The following is a 23111-nucleotide window of genomic DNA, read 5'->3' as shown; positions in this document are numbered from 1 at the left end:
GACAGCATTCCTCCTTTATCACATCCTGGAGTCTACCAAATACTCTGCTCATGCAATCAAGCCTACTACGGTCAAACAGGAAGAACTGTGAATATCCGCATCAGCGAACATAAACGATACGTCCGGAATTATCACTATTGGAAGTCGGGCCTAGCAGACCATGCTCTGGATACCCCTGCACACAGGATCAACTGGAAAAACACAAACGTACTACACAGAAACTCATATAAATCAGAGAGATTGTTCTTAGAGGCGACAGAAGCCCTAAAACACTCCAAATCTCAACAAATATGGCTGTATTAACTTGCCGAAGATCTGGGAGAAAGTCATATTAAGGAAAAAACTAGCACTTTTCTAGGACTCTAGTAATATATGATAGCATTTTTTTTTCAGATAGAGGGCGCCAAAATCTGGACTCTAGTCTTTGTGTTGCTGCTACAGTTTTGTTTAAGTACACCATGTTGTTTTAGTCTCGCGTATTGTGACAAACAGTGTTTTTGTGCTCTGAAGATGCTGGTTATAATATCAGCGAAATATCAGCATCAAATTAATAAATTAATTATTTACTTAGTTTCTTTGTTCTATTATACCGTTAAAATAATAAACAACATGTTCGACGAACACATAAGTCTGTCCACATGTTTAAAAGCTAATATTTCGCTGATAATATATCCAGCATCTTCAGAGCACACAACACAAAGTTTGTTACAATGGCAAGACAACCACAATCCGGTGTAACAATGGTTACAGTATAAGTGATTGCAGCGTGCAACACAAGACTAAAGTTCTAATATGGCGACATCTAGGTTAAAAAAAAAAAAAATTCAAAGTTTTGAAATAGTAGTCCAAATGATAAAAAATAAAAGTAATAAATATTAATTTGGTCTTAGGATTACTGTCTCCCAAATCTTTGGTATATTTATACAGCCATACTTGTTAAGGTTTGGGGTATGTTTCAAGGCTTCTGTTGATTGCAGGAACAACCTCTCTGACTTGTAGAAGCTTCTGTGCATTACTTTTATTTCTTTCCAATTGATATTGTATCAACTGGAAAGAAATAAAAGGGGTATGTTTCAAGACAGAAGCCTTGAAACATACCCCAAACCTTAACAAGTATGGCTGTATAAATCTACCAAAGATTTGGGAGACAGTAATCCTAAGACCAAATTAATATTTATTACTTTTATTTTTTATCATTTGGACTACTATTTCAAAACTTTGATTTTTTTTTTTTAACCTAGATGGCGCCATATTAGAACTTTAGTCTTGTGTTGCACGCTGCAATCACTTATACTGTCCCCACTGTTACACCGGATTGTTGTTGTCTTGCCTTTGTAACAAACTTTGTGTTGTGTGCTCTGAAGATGCTGGATATATTACCAGAGAAATATTAGCTTTTAAGTTAATAAATAGTTATTTTCTTAACCATCTGTGTTCTTTTTATACCGTGAAACCTATCATAACTGTTTCTTAATGTTGCGAAATTAAAGGAAGTGGATTGATTCATTCAATCCAATACCCCTGGAGGGTAATGGATGCAATGCTGTAGCCAATGAAGTTCTAAACCGAGGCTCGGCTATTGCTGTTACTCTCCTGCGATGATCAGAGCTTTTATAGCTCAATAACACCTTATCCCTACACTGTCCTCTACAGATAACGGGGAAGATGAAAAGCATTCTTGCTTCGCCCCTTTAAGCCAGTCCTTATAAGGATTATAAGGATCTTAATGTTGCGGTTTTGGGATTTCTGTCATTATGGTCATTTGCTTGGTGAGGATTAAGATTATAAAAATAGTGAACGATGTAATTGCAGATTGAATTGTGGGTTGTTAATGATTAGAGAAGTGGTTCGCTCTTTCATCGCCCTTCCATAAACTCTCAATCCACTCGCAAGAATCAAAATATTCAAAAGTAAGCTTTTTCTTCATTTTGTGACTATGGGATTTCTATTTGCTGGTAGATCATCGATTTGATCTACGGGATTTCACATTTGGTTCTAGGACCAGCTTTTCAAAGTTTTGATAATTGATAAACATAGACATGGAAAAACTAATAGACGAAACGAGATTTGAGGACTTTTATCGGGAATTTATCTCTTCGGTGAGGTGCTTAATAGTAGGTGGCCAGGCAAAGTAAAACTCTATGACACGTGTCCCCACACATTTGTCACAGACGACAGTCTAGAAAACCTGACGGCATTGAATATCGGACAGTGAAGCTCGGGGCAATCACTAGATCCTGAGGATGCGGCAATATCCCAAAACAATGCCCACCATATATCGGATACAGCTGATACAGAGGAAGAATTACAAACTATTAAAACTATAAAAAGGAAAAGTTCCGTTACTAGAGAATCACCCAAAACAGTAGAAATTGAGACTGATATTAATACAAACTCAAAAGAAAGAATACCCCAAGCCATCCTAAGGGATAAAAACCATTGGACATGAGTTCTTGCTTCACTCCGAACTCAAGAAATATCGGTATGGTATTATTTCTGGGAAACTTCCCATGTTACTCCTCTTAAAAACTATTGTTTTTACGGCTATTTTGCCTGCTTCTGTTTAGGAGTGCCCCTGTTTTAACGTCATTGGCTTTTTACTCAAAAATTCTTAGGGCGTTGCAGATGTATTTTTAGAGATAAATATAAGTAGCATAATAGAAAAAAATCCGCACATACCTTTTCTTGGATGTTGTTGCCTGTCTTCTTTCTGCAGTGTGCATACTTCTGCTGTTATGGTGTTGAAAGGGGAGTAGGGGGGGGCTTAGGCAATGTGGGAGAATTAAATTGAAAAAAAACCGTTTTTTTTGTATAATATATGCATATATTATTATTAAGAGTGGGCGGTGGCACTTTTTTGTAGAGTGGGAAAGGATGCAAAGGGAGGGGCTGAAAATAACAACTGTTTTTTAGAGGAAGGGGAAGGGTTTATGGGAAAAGGGGACCCGGAAAAGCCACTAATACAGAAGAAGGAATTCGCATCCAGCCAAAAACGTCTACCGATTACAGACAACTAACAAAATTTCTGGATTAATAGCAACCTTTCCTACCACACATTTGCAATCAATAGCGAAAAGAACCTTAAAGTTGGCCCAGAGGGGTAACAGAGTCCATTAGATGAAGTACAAGTAGATCTCCAAACCAAAGGCTTCAGACCTACAAAAGTCAGCCGTATGCGTAGAGCTGATAAAATCCCATATTCTCTAATATTGGTAGAGATCAGCAAATACCAGAAACACATATACGATATTCAAACTGTTTGTGATGTAGTCATAACGACTTAATCGCTAAAACATAAACAAACAACGACGCAATGTCATCGCTGTCAAAAGTTTGGCACACTCGCAACGTTGCTGCGAAGCAGATTACCGATGTGTTAAATGTAGTAGCAAATACGCAACAAATGAATACCAAAAACCCACGCACACAACCAACAAAGTGTGCAAATTGCGGAGGCCCACACCCTGCAAACTATAGGGGTTGCATAGTATTTCCTCAAAACCAAAAGACACAACTCCAAACCAGAAAACCTAAACAAGAACGCACATCCTCCCACCAAACCAAGACAAACTTACCTAAAAGAACCAAAGGAAAAAACCAAATGAGTCACAGCAAACCAACAAACCTATCCTACAGAACATAACAAGCCACATAAGAGAAATGCTTGCTGAACTCCGGCAAACCAACCCAACTCAAGAAGCCAAGGATATCATCTTAAGACACACAATCGCTGCTTGTTGAAATCCTTAATGGATAAGGCTAATAGAAAACCTAAATCATTACAGATTGTCAGCTTGAACGCAAACGGACTTTCCAACAAAATACAGGAACTACAGGAGTTTGTAGCATAAACCCAAGCAGATATCTTCCTTATAAATGAATCACACCTTCGTTCAAGTGACAAGGTCAGAATCAAGAATCATAGCACTCACCATACAGACAGATCCTATGCAAGAGGAGGAGGTACCGCCATATTTGTCAAAAGAAGCATAAAGCATAATACAATAGCCGAACTCCAAACAGAACACATGGAAGCCAGGAGTAGAAATACATAAGGAACATACAAGCAGTGTCAGGATATTCGCATCCTACAATTCCTTATTATTCCTTATAAATGAATCACACCTTCGTTCAAGTGACAAGGTCAGAATCAAGAATCATAGCACTCACCATACAGACAGATCCTATGCAAGAGGAGGAGGTACCGCCATATTTGTCAAAAGAAGCATAAAGCATAATACAATAGCCGAACTCCAAACAGAACACATGGAAGCCAGGAGTAGAAATACATAAGGAACATACAAGCAGTGTCAGGATATTCGCATCCTACAATTCCCCAAATAAAAAACTCCTAGATTCAGATCTGGATGACATACTAAACGCAGGTAGAGCAGTAATCGTAGCTGGCGACTTTAATGTCAAACATACCATATAGAACGGAAGAAACTCAAATATCAACTACTGAATTCCTATACCACTACGAGAAACATGACAGTAATAGGACCTACAGAACCTACACACTACGGAGCAACCAGCCTTCCTGATGTACTTGATATAACAATACTAAAAAACATTGCCCGCAGCTATCAAATCAAGCAGGTAACGACTTAAGTTCTTATCACACCCCCCCCCACTATATTGCAACTAGGCGCCATACAAGATCTAACGGAAAACGCCACCACCTTTATAAACTGGAAACAACTACCCTCAGCTTTACAGGATAACATTGGCCCAGTTCCACATATAATATCCACTGAAGATAGAAAAGGCAGCGAAAACCTTTGAAAAGCAAATACTAACTGCAATATCACAGGTAACAAATATAACCAAGTATGCACGAAATAAATTCCCAGAGAACATAAAACGTCTTATCCGTGAGAAAAACAGATTACGAAGAGAATATCACAGAACAATTGATCCCGCAGATAAGCAGGCAGTTAACAGAGCAACAAACCAGGTTCGATATGCTCTAAAGGACCACCGAAACCAACTTTGGAATAACAAAATACATCACCTAAGCACAGAGGATCAGTCATTGTGGAGAATGATCAGATCACTTCGTTCGAAGCGTTACACACTTCCTCCAGTCCAAAATGAATATAGAGTCGCCTACAATGATGAGGAAAAAAGCAGAAGCATTTGCAGACACCTTAGAAAGACAATGCATCCCGAATTATAACAATATAAATATAAACTTCATAAGAAAAATTCACACACAAGTGCGTAAAATTACTCAAAACGTCTTATTCCAATCTAGCAACAAACCGTTTTTCTAGTGAGAAGAAATACTTTGTGGGGGCATCTGAGAAGTTAATATGTTTGCGTCGTGCTCTTATTAGTGCTCCTCTTGCAGAGTGCTCTAGGTGTGAGCGTATGGTGGCTTCTAGGGACTGGTATTCCTCAGATTCTGGATGATGCAATTGCTGTTGTTGTTGCAAATATTTAAGGGCTGAATGCTTATTCAAATTTTTTCTGTGACTATATTTTTGGGTGAATACCCTAACTTTGGATTTAAAAAGTGACCACGACTCGGAAATTGATTGTGAAGTAGGTATATCTCTGTTGAGAGTTTCGATATAGATTTTAGAGGATCTGAGATATTCTGTTTCCTTTAGTAGGCTATTGTTAAATATCCAGTATGCTCCTCCTTTGTATCTGGTGTGTCCAGGAATGCAAATGTTAAGAGGGATGGAATCATGGTCTGATGAATGAGATGGATGATATGTGACTCTCCTGATGTAGGGTATTGTGTGCATCGATGTGTAGTATCTGTCGAGCCGTGCCTGGTATAGGACACTGGTAGGACCACCTTTGGCTCTCCAGGAGAACACTTTCTCATGCGGGTGCAAGTGTCTGAAGGTGTCAGTCAACTCGAAATCATTTATTACATCCTGGAGAAGCTGAGCTAGTGAGTGTCGATGTTCTTGGCATTGCTGTCTGTCCATTGCAGGATCCAGATTGCAGTTGAAATCCCCTGCCAGTATGATGTGGTCATTGACCTTGCTGAGGTGTTTTCGCACAAACTCCAGTACCTTCACTGCAAGCTGATCATTTTGTGGGATGTATATGTTAATGATATATATTTTCTTTCCTGTCTGGGTTGTAATGAGTGCATATATTGCACACCCAGGAAAGGTATCAATTATTTCTAATTTTAGAGAGCTGTTTTGGTGAATTCCAATGCTGACTCCAGATCCATGAAGTTGTATGGCAGGACAGTGGTGCATGGTATAAGGCCAGTTCTTTCAGTGTTGATATGAAACACTGAATGATTCAGTGTTTCATATCTGAATCATTCAGATGTGAAATTTGAATATTGCTGGTGCAATGGAAGTTTGTTTCCTGCAGCATAACTATTTCTGGCCGGTGGGCAAGGATATGCTGCAGGACCAGCCTGTTTCGCATTGGTGTGGCACATCCTCTAGCGTTTAGTGAGAGAAGGTTTATTGAGGTGCTCATTATTTTATGGTTTTGTTTTATTTGTTGCGGTAATTCTCACTTCCTTTACGGATAGTTACGCTGCCGCTGGGATTCAAGCCCGTTTATCAGGTAGTATATCCTTTTCCTGAGATTGGTGGCTTTTCTCCCTCTTTTTCCTGCCAGAATAGTTCTTAATTGTTCCAGCTGGGTGATAAGGCCACTGATGTCAGCGGTGTAGTCATAGGCTGTCAGTAGTTTTTGTGAAGAGCCTCGAACTTTTTTAAGAAAGCTCTGAAGCTGCTCACTTGTAAGTGGGCCTTCAGTGTGAGGAAGACCTGCATTTCCAGTATTTTTTTATTTATTTATTTATTTATTTAACTTGTTAAAATAAACATTACACGATAGGTAACAAGGACTATTTACATATTATATATTATAAGTTTTTAAGTATATATATTTCTATATTTCAGAGAAAGAAACATTTTCCTTTCGGGTGTACAATACAGAATGCAACAAATGAATTAAAAATTTACAGTTCAGTTTCAGTCTGAGTTATCTTTCAGATGAAGCACATTGTCGTCGTTAATCCAGAAGAGGGTACCAGTCGGATTTCGCAACAGTTTTTTTTTCTTTGAAGTGCTCAAGTTCCAATATCAGCCTGCTTTTTTAGTTTCCGACGGAGGATATATATGAGGGTTTGTGCAGTTTCAGTGATGGATGGGTGCTGGTTACTTCTTGTTTGTTTTAGGTAGAAGCTGTAGATGACGGCCTTAGCGCAGATGAAGAGGAAATTGCATGTTCTGTGTCTGTTTTCTTCTGTGTGGATTAAATTCCAGTAGTCTTCTTGGCTGTGTGCGTAGTTACAGGTGCTCGAGGCAGTATTCAGGGCGTAGGTGATTATCATTTTGTTTGCGGGACAGGTCAGATATGTGTGTTCCAAGGTACCTGAAACGTCACAGAATAGACACAGATCCGTTTCTCTTAGCTGAAATTTGTAGAGCTTAGAAGGAGTTGGCAAGATGTTGTGCCATAGTCTCCACTGTATATCGGAATCTGGTTTTGCACATCTTGATTTATATGGCAGATCCTACTGAAAACTGTGTGGTATATGCAGGCTTGTAGATGGGAGTGTTAAGGCTGAGTATAAGAAGGGCGAGGATGGGGACACTGACATGAGGAAGTGGTATATTTTCTTGTAGTTGGAGGGAAGAATTGGAAGTGAGGCTTCAGATTGTACAAGATGAAATATTGGCCACGAGCAGTTTCTAGAAGGAATACGGATTTCCTGAGGTGTAGCGGTATCTGGATAGGCATTTATAATGGAGGCTTGCAGCTGTTGATATTGCTTTTCAGTTTTTGGGTTCTTCATTGGTAGGCTTGTGAATGCTTTCCACTTTAGGGTGTTGGTTAGGAGGTCTCCTATGACTCTTATTCTTGCCAGTTCCATGTAGGGAAAAGAAAAGGCTGGCCCGTTGTGAGACTTGTGATTTTTCTGTTTGCAAATAGTGGTTCTGTAAGTACAGCTGATTCTGTGATCCTGTGAGTGTGTGATGAAGTCCTGTGTTTTTCCATTGCTGTAGAGCGTCTTTGTAAAAATGAGGTAGTTTAGGAGGAGATGGTGCAGGACTGGCCATTCGGAGGATTGCGGAAAGTGTAAGTCCTCTGGTGGATGATTTCGTGATGTAATCGAAGGTGGTTACGTAAGTGTGATTGCATTGAAGTGTTTTTAGGAGGAGGATTATCCTGAAGGATCTAATCTTATTTTCAAGGGAAATCAGGCCTTGACCTCCCTTGCTGAATGGCTTGCAGAATTGAGGGTATGTTGTCCAGTGAGTTTTGTTCCAGAGGAAACGTTTGATTTCCTTTTGAATGTGGTGGAGAAATTCTTCGGGAGGTGTGAGTACTTTGAGGGTATGCCATAAGATACTCGCAGCCATCTGGTTAACTATTAGTACTCTTCCTCTAAGTGAAGACATGGAACGAACGCTGTTCCATTTACCTAGCACCTGTTTAAAACGATTGTGCAGCTGTGTCCAGTTCAGTGTGTTATATATTTTGGTGTTGCCAAGGTGTACACCTAAGTATCTTTGTCCTTCGCTTGACCAGGTACATTCGATCGGAGAGTCATTTCTAGACTTCCATCTGCCTGACCACAAGCCCGTGGTTTTGGCAGAATTTAATTTGGCCCCTGAGGCTTGTGCATATAGTCTGTGTGCTTTTTCGGTTACAGTCATTTCTACTTCATTTCGTACTATTACAGTGACGTCATCGGCATATGCTGATAAGGTAATTTTTTGATGTGGCTCTATTATTCTGGTTCGTTTGGAGATGATGGTGTCGTGTACTCTTTTTAAGAAGGGTTCTATGGCCAGTGTGTATAATTGACCGGAGAGGGGACATCCTTGCTTGATCCCTCGAGAGTATGACAAAGTGCGAGTGAGCCTGTTGTTGATTTTTAAGCAGAAGTGTGCATCTCTGTAAAGCAATTGCACTGTTTCAATGATGACAGGACCATAGCCAAATGCCTTTAGAACTTCATAAAGGTATTCTTGCTCTACCCTGTCGAAAGCCTTCTCCTGATCAAGGCTGACGAGAGCTAGATCTTCATGTTGGCTGTTTGCGATGTGGATGAGATCTCTTATTAAATGGAGGTTATCATGTATTGATCTTCCTGGGACAGAGTACGTTTGATGTTGGCCAATAACTTCGGACAGTGTTGGCTTTATTCGGTTTGCTATAACTTTGGAAATTATTTTGCAATCGGTATTAATTAGGGAGATTGGACGCCAGTTCCGGATATCCGTGTGGTCTCTCTTCTTTGGTATCAATCGTGCTACTGAGGTCGTGACGGATTGTGGGAGGCCATTGATGTAGGCTTCTTGTAGTGTTTTGAGGAGAAGTGGTCCGAGTTGATTCCAGAAGACTTGGAAAAATTCTGACGTGAGTCCATCAAGGCCAGGAGATTTGTTCTTTGGCAAAGATGTGCATGCGGTTTTCAGTTCATCTAGCGTGATTTTCTTTTCTAAGTGGTTCCGATCTGTTGCAGATATTTTTTTTTTGTTTTTGTATGCATTCTTGTAGTATTGTAGGATTTCAGAGGTGATTTTGCTAGGATCTTCTGTGATGCTGTCATCTTGAAGTCTGATAGCCGAGATCGAATTTACTGCCTGGCATTTTTTTCCAAAGAGAAAAAATATTTTGGGGGGGCGTCTGAAAGATTTATTTGTGTATGCCGCGATCTAAGTTGGGCACCTTTTGCCGATAATTCTGCCTGTCTTTGCATGGCTTAGAAGGCAGAATGATGTTCAGGGCTTTCTTCTGGGAGATACTTGAGCTGTTCTTCAAGTTGTCGGATTCTAATGTTCCTCTGTTGATTTTTCTGGTGATTGTAGATCTGCGTAAAGGATTTTATTCGTGATTTTAAGTGGGGCCACCATGTTTTCATTGGTTCTGTATCCACTTTCGAGTGAGTGAGGTTGGTTATTAAAGCCTGAATGTTTGTTATATAAGCTGGATCTTTCAGGAGAGTATTGTTGAAGATCCAATAGGCACTTCTTGATTTGGATGCTTCCCAAGATAATGAAAGTTGCAGCTTGACGAAGCAATGATCTGAAATGTAGGAAGGGATGTGTGAGATGTTTCTAACTAGAGGCAAGGTGTGTTTGGAAATGTAGTATCTGTCCATTCGTGCTTGGTAGAGTGGCCCATTTGTCGCTGTGATTGCTGACCCCCATGTGTAGGATTTCTTATCAGGATGTTGATGCTGAAAGACGTCGATGAGTTCATTATCGTTTACCAGTGTTTGAAGTTTGTTTATTAATTGGCTACGATGTTCACCACACTGAAGTCTGTCTTTTTCTTGGTCAAGAGTGCAATTAAAGTCTCCAGCTATTATGATATGTTCTTGGTCTATACTAGAAAGGTGGTTTTTAATGAAATCCAGGATTTGTAATGCCAGAGCATCCTGTTGTGGTATATAGATGTTGAACACATGCAGGGTATTATGGTTGGGTGCTATTATGTGAGCATACAAGGCATATCCTGGTATCTCAGCAATCACTTTTAGTTTGTAGGGAGATCTATGATGTACACCTAAGCTAACTCCTGCTCCATGATGTTGTTGGGTTGCAGAGTGCTGTAAGTCATAAGGCCACTCTGCCCATCTTCTGGATAAATTGGTTGAGGAGTTGATGTTTGTTTCTTGCAGAAGTATTAGGTCTATATGATATTTTTGTACCTGGTCAAGGACTATTCTGTTGCGTAGAGCTGAGGCACATCCTCTTGCATTGAGAGAGAAAAGGCTTATAGACATTATGATTTATGAAAGTTTGATTGTAAGTTTAATCTAATATTGATCCTGGTACTGTGTTTGTAGCCCGTTAATTAGGTAGTAGATTCGCTTACTCCTGTTTTCCTCTGCTCTGCTCTTTTTACATTTCAGTTTCGAGTGTAGATCCTGAAGTTGAGATATTAGTTCCGGGATTCTTGTGGTGTATTTAAGGGCTATAGTTAGTTTGTGAGGAGAGCCTCGCACTTTCTGTATGAAGGATGACAGCTGCTTCATGGTTAGGGGACCCTCAGTGTGGGGAAGTTCGCCCTCAGCTTCCTCTTCTTCTAGGTCGTCATGTGGAAATACAGTTTCCCCATCGTCTGGGAGCTCTGTTCCTCCTTGGCTGGCTGCAGGTGATGAAAGGCCATTTTGAGTAGTTTCTTCTATACGGTGAAGTTTTGAATTTATGGGAGGCTGGGTTGGTGATTCTGATTGCTGGGTCTAAGGATTGCTTTTAATTTGTTCGTCCTTGTCATCTCTGTTGGGAGGATCGGTGTTTTCGTGCTCTGACACTTCGTTATCAGAGCCTTGGATCTCAATTTTCGTGCTGTGACACTTCGTTATCAGAGCCTTGGATCTCAATACTTGGCTGATGTTCAAGAGCGACAGGAGCGCTGTCTTTTCCAGTTCGGGATTTTCTTTCCTCCAAAGTTCGTGATGGGGAGAGAATTTTTGGTTTACTTTTTCCTATGCTTTGATTTTCTTCATGTACGTTGTTATTCTGTTCAACTGGTTTGCTATTCTGGGCTGGGATGTTTGTTGATGAACTGTTGGTAATATAGGGACAATGTTTCCTAATGTGACCATCTTCATGACAGAAGAAGCACTGTGATGAGGAGGATAAGTAGAATGTGTAGGTTATTCCATTTATGTCCGTGTTGATTAATTTTGGGAGGTCGTGTAGTGCGTTGTTGTTTGGAAAGTGCATTAATGCCTGTCTCCGAAAGCTTTTGACATGGGAAAATTCGGGGTTCTTCGTGGCTGCTGACAATGTGCGTATTTTTCCTGTGACAGAACCGTATCTTGATAACATGGATCTAATGAGTTGATGAGGAATTTCAGGGGGAACATTTGATACTGTAACTTTTGTTGGGGCCAGTGCTATTGGGGCTGCTTCGAAGTGATAATCGCCAATATCGACGCCTTTTTGCAGTACCGTTTGTGCCTATGAGATATGGCTAAAATATACCTGCACAGTTCCAGCTACGCGGGAAGCGTCAGTAATATTTTTTGCGGGTACAATTTTGGCGATCGCCGTCAGATAATCTTCTAATGGGATGTTTTCTTTGGTGGCGAAAATAACAATCCCGTTTTCTCGGGAAATGACGTTCGTAATAGTGGTAGTTATTTTTGCGTTAATCGTTTTACTGCTGGCTGATGTGGCATCGTGTGTGAGATCAGTGTTTTGGGAGACGATGGGATATTTCCATTAGATACAACATTAGCGTAAGATTTTGAATTGACTGACCTGTTTTCCATGTACATAGCTTCGGTGAACTTTGCTCTTCCTTCCGGGTTCGAAGTCGTAGGGGGGTCTTTGAATTGCTAAATCCTTGGTAGTACATGAATGTGCCCTTGCCATGGCGGTTAATCCTTAAGCCGGCTATAGCCTCAGGTGAGGGGTGCAGGTGTCGGAGAAGGAAATACATATATATACTGTATATATATATATATATAGATAGATAGAATGTGAGTTCATATCTTCTCATCATTGGCCTTTTTAGAGTCAAAAATTTGTGCTGAGAGCCAGCTTGATAGTAAGAGAGGAGTAGAAAGGTAGAGTTGATAGTGGTAGGTAAGTAAAGAGGCCTCAGTCGATCTACTTGGCCTTACTCAAATAGTAAGAAACCAAGCAGATCTCCGACATTTCCTCACTCCATCCGTTCTTTTATCAGCTTTCCCCGGCCAGTCACCTCTTCAGGTGGCTGTCCGAGGAGAGCGAGTGGAAAAACAAATGAATAGAGGACTCTTACATACATTTACACACATACGTACACAAGACTGGACAGATTAGGAACTGAAGAAAGGAGAGAGGAAGGCCCGAGTGATGCAGCCCACAAGGAGCTGCACCGCCTCGATGTAAGCCTTCGCCTCTCGGGTTCTCAGGTCTTCCCCTTCCTGTGTGAACTAGATATGGACATTTTTTCCCCTCAATAATTTAAAACCGTAAACTTGCGTAGTTTTTGGTCCCCCATTGTTTCTCCTATTGTCTTCAGAGATTCATATAGCATAGCACTGTTATCCTCCATATGCTTTGGGGTAGTTTTAGTTATATCGTCTATGTATGTATCTCCACTAGCGAATTCTACCGTGTTCTTATTACCGTCATCTGTTATTACCGTCATCTGTTACAAGGACCTTAGGTGCCTTTAATTTGTCCATTATTTTCAATAATTTGTCTTGAAACTCGGGTGCGCTGTCATAAACAAACAATACTATAGTTAGTCCTGGCCATTCGGAGATGATTTTTTTTCCTGTTTTTGTGCTTTCGTCTATTATTTAGGGTTCAACTGGTGTATTGTGAGTAGCTGGTTTAACAAATAAATCTTTGTTTTTCTTCGCAGACCGGGTAGTGACACCTTCTGTTTCCTCTTGGCTTTGCTGTTTGTCCATTTTGCCGATAGTGGCGGCATCTTCCGAGTTCACGTCCTTGTGTTTTTTCTTCTTCTCTTTTCCTTCCTTCTTTTTGATATTTTCTGGATTTTTAGCTGGTGATTTCTTAAAATTCTCTGTTGTTGTTATGCTCCCTTTTTCCTGACTGCCTGAGTCCTTTTCGTCCTCACTTGATGTCTCATCACTTTCGCTGAACCATTTTCTGTGAGGCCGATTAGGGAGGGCTTCAGTGTCTGTTGCAGATGTAATTGGAAAATGTTCTATATTTTTTCCTAATTCTGACTGTGCAGTTGGTGTAATGGTTCCTCCCGTTTTTTCCGCGTAGGTCTTGTTAGGGCAGACGTCTATTTTGTGATTTCCGTCTCTGCACTTCAGGCAAGGTGCCTTGCACTGGCTGATGTTATGCCCTGCTGTCCTGCAGTTACTGCACTATTTTTATGCCCTGCTGTCCTGCAGTGACTGCACTTATTTTTAGTACAGGCGGCACTGAGGTGTTCTAGGGAGCTACATATGAAGCATTGCTTTTTCACTCCCGGGTAGTTCACTACTACCCTGGTGGAGTCCAAAAGGACAAAATTGGGGATTGGGGTTTTCATCTCTATGGAAAAGGAGACTTCTCCTGAATTCCACTCGGGGATGTCCTCGTCTTTGCCGATTATCACCCTGCGAACTATCCCCACTTTGAGAAGATAATTTTGATTACGTCTTCTCCTTCCTCAAGATATTCCAGCGGGAATCTGTTTATCGTTACAGTCTTAAAGATGCTGCCAACTACGAATGGAAGGTATCTGATCCCTTCACATTGTATTCCTTCAAGGAGCTTTTCCTTTGCCTCTATATTTTTGGTTACGATTTGGAACCTTCCTCCGCCATATGGGGTAAGTCCACATATGTTTTCTGCCTTACAGACGGGGAGTGTAGCTCTCACAAACATCGTCTTTGAGATGTTCGGGTCGATTACAATCCCGAGCGTCCGAACTCTGGGCGAGAATTTCGACATGATCAAAAAGCAAGGCGGGGCCTAACTACTCCCACCACCAAGTGTTTTCTATTGCCCCAGTCCGGGGTTTCAATATCTGCCACCCGACGCTTAGGTATCACGTGACCCTTCGGGACCCGTATCGATATCAAGCGTCAACTAACAGATCAGTCGAGTACCGATCACTTTAAGAGTGCACACGGTGTTACCCGTCATCATTTCTGTCGCGGGCTAAAAAGCCCGACTTTGGAAGGGTAAACTTCTAACTTAGTGATTTGCCTTACTCTGCTTTAGAGGGAAGGAGAAACCTTCCCTCTAGGTAGCAGTGAACTAGCTATTCTGTCCTAACAAATGTAACCTGATAGTTGCCTCGGTGAGTTACTTCATTGGCTTTGGATAACTTTAAAGTTTAAATTTTAAATATATATTTATTGGTTCGTAGCCGGAAATGGCCACAAACCACGTTTGCAGGGTGTTTCTTCCTACGTCTACTGGGGATGTGTAGACAGAAGTTTTCCCATTAGTTCTTGCTCGTCTAGGTTGGCAAGTGTGGTTATTGCTTTGTAGATTTCAGCTATGCCTGCTTCACTCAGTTCTGGGATAATTTTTAGCTGGTTTTTTGTTATCCTTTTTATGTTTGGGAAGGCTGATTCCCCCCATCTGACTCCGAAGGTCCTGTAGTCCTTGGTGACGATGAAGGGTAGACCTTGGGTGTCTACCACGTTTTTTATCTTGTCTGGGTGGATAACTCGTAGTGGAAAATCGATGGGCTCTTGGTCATCTTCCTCCTCGGAGGTCGTCCCTTCATCCTGTTTGGTTTTCTTCCCCTCGTTCTGTTTCACACTGCTTGGCCGTTTCTTTACACCGTGAGCAACGATGTTGCTCCAAGATGGTGGGTTAGAGGTGCTTTCTGTAAAATCCTCACCTGAGGAGTCTTCGTTTTCAGTGCCCCAGTTTAAGGCCGAATGGCTTTCTGAGGTTGACTGCCCTTTATCTGTGGGTGTTGTAGTGGAAGGGATGTTGCTAGAGGTAGGAGGTGGGAGAACCTCCGATGACATTATGTTGTCTGTTTCGTCTGGGAGAGTCGGCTCTTTACTTGGCTCTCTGGTTACTGCGGTCTCTGTAGTATCAGGATCTTTACTTGGGAGGGGGGGGAAGACTTCCGGTGACGTGGAGACGTTGCCCATCGTACACTCGTACCTTCTGTGGTCTTTCCGGCACAGACTGCATGGTGCTGTGCACTTTGGTTGGGAGTGGCCGATAATGCCACAATTCCCGCACTTGTTTTTCGGGCAATCCCGAGCTGTGTGACCGCCGAGGCGGCAGCGACTACAAAGTCTCGTCATGCCAGCGTAACTGGCTATCACGCTGTATCCATTAATATTTATAAAATTTGGGATTGTTTTTTCCATTTTTAATCGTTGGATATTTGTCCAGGTGAGCCCTGCACACACTTTCAACTTCCCCATATTGTCGAAATTTTTCCATTAAGGTGGCGTCGGTTACTTCCGCTGGAAGTTTTTTCAAGTACACAAACTTTAAGTTTTGATTCTGAAGTTGCGCGGGATGGAAGCACTCGCCTTCTAAAATGATTCCTTCAGATACTAATTTTTCCTTGCTGAGATGTACTGTTAGGGTTACCTCGTAGAGACCACGCTGGTAATCCCAGCAGTTGATGTTCTTTATGTGGTCAACCTCAATTACTTTCATTATGGCTTCTGCCAGAATAGTTGGATGGTATGGCTTTTTGAGGGAAAACCTAACGGTTAAGTCCCGCGCCACTTTCCCAGATGCCATTTAAAACAGGGGGAGGGGGCCTAGCCCTAGTCCCACTCCCAAGTGTTTATTTTTGCCCCGGTCTGAGGTTTCTATATCTGTTACCGGACGCTTGGTTAACACGTGACCCTAAGGGACTCGTAACGGTAACAAGCGTCAACTAACAGATACTACAATTTGACAGTAGTCTATGACGTCACAATTGTACTTTGCACTTTGATCTTAGCCAAGAGGCCGAGACAGATATGATATAAATATATACATATATAAATTTCACCTAGACAAGGTGCTTTGACCTTATTAAATAAAAATCTCAGGATGAGAGTAAGATGTAAAAAGTTTTTTACCTTGGGTATATACTACGTTAAAGATACCAAGCAATTTTATAAGCTAGGTTTTAATCCTTTTTTTTCCCCAAGTAAGCAAACAGACAAGAAAGTCAAGTTTGCGCCTGCACGTAGTGCAAATCTGAGGCAACTCGTGGTGAAGGTGGGGTAAGCTCCGCAAGGGGATGTGTTTTGCATTAGGGGAAAATACTAAGGAAAATTATCCTAGCTTACTCCACCTCTACCACGAGTTGCGTCAGACTTGCACTACTTGCAGGCGCAAACTTGACTTACGTGTCTGTTTGCTTACTTGGGGAAAAAAAGGATTAAAACCTAGCTTATAAAATTGCTTGGTATCTTTAACGTAGTACATACCCAAGGTAAAAAACTTTCTACATATATAGACCTGCGCACAGTATTTTTCTTGTGTGTGCGATTAATATTCGGAGCCTTTCCAAGAAAGGTTTTTTTGAATAAAGTGTGAATAAAACGAATAAGATGTGAAAAACGTTTACAGTATTATACTTTATATTTGTATCAATGTTACCTACGGATTAGTCCTGCTTATACAATTTTTTTCAAGTTATATACATTTTCAAAATAATATAAAATAGTAATATAAAGTTAAAAGATTTATTCAAATATTCTTCACATTAATTTTGCATTAATAAATAAATTAATTTTGAAGATTGGACGAAAATAGATAAGCGAATTTTACAAGTATGTTTCGCATTATATTCTAGAGTTCGCCGATTATTTTGTGTCGCTGACGCCGCTCTAACAGCCCGCGAATATAACAGGCTCGATTTATGTTGATAAGTTGATGTATGATACATCAAAAAATAAAGAACTATTTTAGGTATATTTTCGTAAATTTTAATCAAAAATTACAGTGATATAATGGGGTCCAGGATACAATTGCAGAATTTATTTGTTCGTTTCCGGAAGATCTGAAGGGGCCCGAACGGAAGAAGATGTACATTCATAATTATATATATCAATCGTTGTTCGTTTAAACTCTTATCTCATATTTTTTTTTCGCACACGCCACCAGCCTGGCCTGTATATAGACACCCACCCACCCCCACACACATACATATGTGTGTGTAAAAATAATATATATATATATATAAAGTCTAGTAGTAGGGGAGCCACTTCTGACAAGATCAAGATCAAGATAAGATAAGGAATCGTGACGTGATTGGTTGATGACGTCATTGTGTGCATGGTTTCATGGGTCTGGAATGTTTGGAATTTCCCTGTGGGCATATGTGTCACTGGCTTCAGTTCTTGTGTTTTGGTTCGCGTATGGGATTATGGGTGATGGTAGAGATAAGGAATCGTGTCGTGGGTGTGTGTTATTTTCAGATGTAGATACGTGACGTCATTTGTTATTTGTAAATAAATGTCGTCATTTGTTATTTGTAAATAAGTGACGTTGTTTTGAATGGAAAGGATGATATTAGTGGATAAGAAATCGTGTCGTGATTGGTGGTCACTTCTGACTAGATCAAGATCAAGATAAGATAAGGAATCGTGACGCGTATGTTTGTTATGAGATGTAGATAACTGACGTCATTTGTTAGTTGTAAATAAGTGACGTTATTGTTTTGAATGGAAAGGGAAATATATTAGTGTATAAGTAATCATGTCGTGATTGGTGGGATACTTCTGACAAGATCAAGATCAAGATTACATTAGGATTCGTGACGTCAATGTTTGTTGTTATTGAGTTTGGAATGATAATTTAATTTAACTATATTCTATGTCACACAAACATACAGTTTTTTTTTCTTCTATAGATGGTTGTACTAATTTTCCAATACATTTTGGGTATTTCTTTCCTGTTAAAATGTGGGAATTCTTAGAGAAAGTCGTGATGGCTCTCGTGTTTCGAGTTTTTCTGAATAATTAATTATATACTTAAAGTACCTGTCCTTAAACACACACACACATACACATTAGATATAAAAAATCGCTAATGTGTCCATGTTGATACTCTAATATATACCCTATGATTATTCTTATGGAAAAAAAAAACTATTCAGTATTAGAATTACTCTTACCAAACAATATGCAATCAGTTATGTTTAAGTTAAAAAAGTACTTACAGTTTTCCAGATGACTCTTCTAAATACGAATATTCCAAAATAGTTCAATTTTATATCCACAACACAACACAAACACAAAAACCACAAAGAATGAAATTTCTGTAAATACTGTAACCTGAACTAGTTACTTCGTCCTTTAGATTACAGACCGTAGATGCTGGGGTTTCGTCATTTGCAATATCCCCGAGCGAGCGGTTTTCTTCAAAGGGGATGACATGAGTCACATCCGTAAATTGGGGTATTGTTCAAAAGGTAGCATTTCCTCAAGTTTGGATATTTCTCAAATAATTACATATGACTAAGGACTTAGTATCAAGATGTTTGAATAACACATATCCTAAAATTATTCATTCTTCGTTACCGTTGGGATTCATTGGTGTTGTAAATTAATGCTTATACATTTAATTTTAATTTAGAGTACTATCCGATTGGTTGTCTGTATTAATTCTTTCCTTTCCCACTGTTGTCCAAATTTGGTGGGAAAGTCTATGCACCGTTTTGTTTAGGGTAAGTGTTATTTCCGGTTTCGAATTCCGATTGCTGTTAGAGTATGGAATTCAGACAAGAGAAATTTTTTTTTTTTTTTTTTCAATTGATTCGTTATTTTCTGTGTTTTACTTTTACAGGTCATATTCTAACAGAATAATTCAGCAGAATTAATAAATATATTTTCCAACACTGTATATTTCTCATTAAGCCTTATCCGGTCGCCTTTTGTTGTACGTAGGTGAGAAATCGTGTGTTTTGTTTTGAACTCTTGGTTTCCGTTGGGAAATTACCAATATAACTATTAATTTTACCTTCGATTCCTTGTGCTCTTAACCTATTTCTGTTAGTAGAATTTATTTGTGAATTATTTTCCCACACTGTTAGTTTTCATTCATTAACCTTGTTTCTAGATAACGAACAAATAAGACTTTTAATTCAATGAATCAAAAAAAAAATTCTCTGGTTACTTTGTGGCATGAAATTTCACACGGAAAAAAAAAAATTTTATCTTCCTTCTTAAATTTGTATAACACATATACGACACCCAATTTGTTCATTTAAATTTACACATTGTATTGAACAAAATATTATTTACAAATTGTATTTACTGAATCTAACAATACAGAAAATAAATAAATTGAAAAATACATCAAAGGTTCTTTCATGGTTGTGGAATTGCCATCGTATGGTTTTGACAATGTGACTCTCATCTGAAAGTTAATTTTTCGTTTGGCGTTCGTTGGGAATTTATTACTGTAGTAAAATTAAGGGTTGTGTATTTATTTCTTTGAATAAAATACGTATACTTCAGAGAATTATTAAAAGCACAGATTCTTTCGTTATGTTTCCAAAAGCATTTAAAAGTACACGTTATGTTTTCACGTTTTGGGCATCCAATTTCATTTAAATCAAGAACAGGCCTCCCTATTAACTTCGTTAATGTTTTTGATTTTTCTCTTCCTTTGGCAAGTAATATATGATATTTGCATGTTGATTCTATCATCCAATCTCTTAATTTGTCCAAAGCTAGTGAACCAATTTCCCACTTCAGCTGATGGTTATATTTTATTAACCAAGAATTCTGTTTTTTAACTCTTTCAGGTAATTCTTTCCAACTACAAGGTGATTTTGTCACTGCATATCTTACACTAATTCCATCAGAAATACAAATTTCTTTAGGAAATAAATTTGAACTCTTATTCAACAAAAATTGTACATCAATTATCCCAATGATAACTGAAAATTCGTATTTTTCACCCACTGTCGATTTTTCATAATCGTTTTCCTTCATTCTTCTTCTTCTTAGATTACTTTATATGGCACCACAAATAAATAGTTATTTATTATTATTTCACTGATTATTAGCTCTGATCGTATACTTTATGGTAACTTTCGTTTACAAAATTCTAAACAATTAGAACTTTTCACAAAGAAACTTTCAAAGAATTTGTGGCTCACCCATTATTTTTGCATTACCAAACACAAATCACAAAACAGCAGCTGCAGTGGATGAACGATTACCTTAAGTCCAAAGTCACTGGACTCTATGGTATTTTCTTATAGTACTGTTTACACTTACCATCCCCTACCCTGACCATTCCTTCAAAAATGAACCTTTTGTGCAGATGACTCAACGACATGTTTTCACATGCTGTTGGATATACTGTTGGTGTGTTTTTATCTTACTTTGTGTAGGGAAAGGTAAAATTTGTATATGTGTTATCTGTAGAGCACAAACATTTTCTCTATGCCAAACTTTAAAGAAGTGTTAAAGTCATGTTTTGTTGGTTTAATTAGATGCTTCTCTCTCTCTCTCTCTCTCTCTCTCTCTCTCTGTAAAATAACCAAATTCTAACAGTTCGGATTTTCGATTATGTGAACGATTTGTTTTCAGATAACTCAAATAATATCAATAGGTAGCATTAGACAATTTCTAAAATAATCAATACATGGATTTTCGTTTTCAACACTTTTTTTTCCTCTCCTGGCATTAATTTCACAGTTGTGATTTTTTTAAATAATTAAACAGAATTGCATTAAGATATAAAGTTGCGGATTTAAATATCAAGATTTAAATATATTTAAATATCAGAATAACTGAGTACAAATTCACTGTGGAAAAACACAACAACGAAAACACACATCTTTGTTCATTTAAGTTTACAATTGCACATTTTATTTTGCTGAAATACTATTTACAAGTATATTCACTGAGAAAAATTCGAAACATGTAATTACCTAAAAATATTTCACAATATTTAGTTTAGACTCTTAACATTTTCCAAAGAGTTCAATGAATAAAATTTTTGTTACTCACTGTTTCTTGGTTACATTACATCAAAATAGCTGGTCATGCAAAAGAATTTTTAAATCAGATACCATGGTAACCACACTTCCATATGTTTGATATTGTGTCAGTCTGGAAATGACACCATGCCTCACTAAACATCCTGTGTATTCTTTTGTCAGCAAATATACACAAACAGTTTTTGTAAAATGTTCGTAAATGTCCCAAAATAAAGAATCTTTATCGAATTGGATAAAATCTTGAAAGTCTAATTTTACCATTGATGAATTTAAATGTTGGGCGATAATTTTTCCCATTATACGAACAGATGGTAATTCAGTTTCCAAAAATAGTAAATGATTGTCAATGTCGTACATTTTTGGTGAAAATCTCTCAGCTTCTTCACAACTAATAGAAAAAACCTTACTTCCATCAGCTCCTGTATCATCAAGTATTAGTTCCCCATCTTGGCATTTCAGAATATAACACTCACCGAGGTCCATTTCGTAGTCAACTCTTCTTTGCAAGTAGCCGAGGATATCGGACCACTTCCTGCATAATTTTTCCCAAGTGGTCCTGGATAAATACATCACAATGTACGTGTCTTCTAAAATAATAATCGGTTTCCATCCTTTTAGAGCTAGGTGAAGAGTTTTGTCTCATGCTATTTTCCTGAAGAAAGAAAATTTCAATGACTTTTGTGGCTCACCCATTATTTTACTTTACTTTACTTTCCTGGATACCAATCACCACAACACAATACGATAACTTCACAGGATGAACGAATTGTCGTAACTGCAAAGACACTTGACTCGTTTATTTTTCCTTATAGTACTGTTTACCTGACCCTTAACCCTGACCATTCCTTCCAAAATGAAACTTTTGCGCAGATGATTCACGGACATGTTTCTACATGGTGTTGGATAAACCATGACGACAATGACGGATGTGTGTCACCCTGGGAAAATTCCAAGATATCTTATTTCAAAAACATCACCCACAATTCCATAGCCAAACAAAACATGACAACAATGTCGTTATGTGTTTGGATATTTCTGGGGAACAAATGTCTCTCATTCTGTGATATCACAGAGGGTGACAGATGTCTTCCCTGCAATGCTCCCCCCACCTAATCCCATCATCCTAGTCTCTCACCATCCCCTCTCCTCCAGAAGATGTCTGCTCAGCCTAGTGGAGATGAGTGAGCTCATCGTTTGCGGATATCTTTTAGTGATGTCACCTCCAATTGATACTGATAACTTTTTTTGGGGGGGGGGGAATTTAAAAAACACGTTTTTTTATAATAACCTTTTAGGAAAAAAACGCGTTTTTATGATAACTTTTTTGGAAAAAAATAAAAAAACGCGTTTTTTTATTTTATCATATCATATCATATCATATCATATCATATCATTATCATATCCTAGTACTATCATATCATACACCATTTGAGGGTTCATGTTGGGGGGGTGGGGGGGGGGGGGGGTGGGGGGGGGGGGGGGTGGGGGGGGGGGGGGGTGGGGGGGGGGGGGGGTGGGGGGGGGGGGGGGTGGGGGGGGGGGGGGGTGGGGGGGGGGGGGGGTGGGGGGGGGGGGGGGTGGGGGGGGGGGGGGGTGGGGGGGGGGGGGGGTGGGGGGGGGGGGGGGTGGGGGGGGGGGGGGGTGGGGGGGGGGGGGGGTGGGGGGGGGGGGGGGTGGGGGGGGGGGGGGGTGGGGGGGGGGGGGGGTGGGGGGGGGGGGGGGTGGGGGGGGGGGGGGGTGGGGGGGGGGGGGGGTGGGGG

This window comes from Typopeltis vanoorti, chromosome 1 (genome assembly GCF_054136105.1).
Source record: "Typopeltis vanoorti isolate ZY-2024b chromosome 1, IOZ_Tvanoo_1.0, whole genome shotgun sequence".
NCBI lineage: Eukaryota > Metazoa > Arthropoda > Arachnida > Uropygi > Thelyphonidae > Typopeltis > Typopeltis vanoorti.
Note: the sequence above shows the minus strand (reverse complement) of the source record.